Consider the following 1,170-nt stretch of genomic DNA (forward strand, 5'->3'; position numbering starts at 1 on the left):
AGCCGCTGCTGGAAATTCTGAGCTTTTGTAGGGGGTCACCCCACCCAGGCCAGGGGCGGGCCAAGGGGCGGGCCTTGGATTAGGAGGCCAGGCCAGGCCAGGCATCAGGGCTACCTCCAAATCCCTGGCAAAGGGATCTTGGTTGGGGGTGGGGCTGGGCCAGCAGTGGCCCCTCCCTCGCTGTCAGCACTAGGGCAGGGCTTTGTGGCATTACCTAGGCTGGAGGGGGTGGGCGGGGGCAGACCCTGCTGGGCAGGCCTGTTTGTGATACTGGAGACTGGGTTCCTTCGTGTCTTGTGCTCAGGGAGTGTTCTTTGTCCATGTGGCTGCATCTGACATTGATGGGCCCTAGGCACTTTACTTTCATGGATCCTTTCCTCCTTAAAAAAACTATTTTAAAATATGGCCAGGCATGCCAGGCGCAGTGGCTCACGCCTATAATCCCAGCACTTTGGGAAGACGAGGCGGCGGATCACGAGGTCAGGACATTGAGACCATCCTGGCTAACACGGTGAAACCCCGTCTCTACTAAAAATACAAAAAATTAGCCAGGCGTGGTGGCGGGCGCCTGTAATCCCAGCTACTCCGGAGGCTGAGGCAGGAGAATCCCTTGAACCCGGGAGGCGGAGGTTGCAGTGAGCCAAGACTGCACCACTGTACTGCAGCCTGGGCAACGAGGGCAAGATTCCGTCTCAAAAAAAAAAAAAGAACTGGCATCATAAGTGGGCACCATTAGCCATGGATCAAGATGCCATGTGAATTCTGTTACTGAGAATCTGTCACAAAAAAGCAGATCATCCTGGGACATATGGAAAAGGTCCGTTTTCTGTGCCCATAACACTGAGGTTGAGATTCTTGACTCTGGAAAATGCCACACCATGAAACTTTCTGATGATTGGCCAACTAGTCTTTCCCAGGCAGCACCTCCAGTCAAACACCAAAAGAAGAAGTGAAGTAAAAATCAAAATCCATCACTGCTCGTTTCATTATTGCCACACAACACTGAGAATCTATCCAAAAGAGATAAAAGCAACCTCTACAAGAATACATGAACAAGAATGTTGATTGCAGCAGTGTCCATAGTGGAAACTGCAAGCAAAGTAAATGTCAAGAAGGGGATGGTTAAATAGCGTAGGTATATTTATACCATGGAATGGAATGTAACTTTTA

This window comes from Hylobates moloch, unplaced genomic scaffold, assembly GCF_009828535.3.
Source record: "Hylobates moloch isolate HMO894 unplaced genomic scaffold, HMol_V3 SCAFFOLD_254, whole genome shotgun sequence".
Taxonomy (NCBI): Eukaryota; Metazoa; Chordata; class Mammalia; order Primates; family Hylobatidae; genus Hylobates; species Hylobates moloch.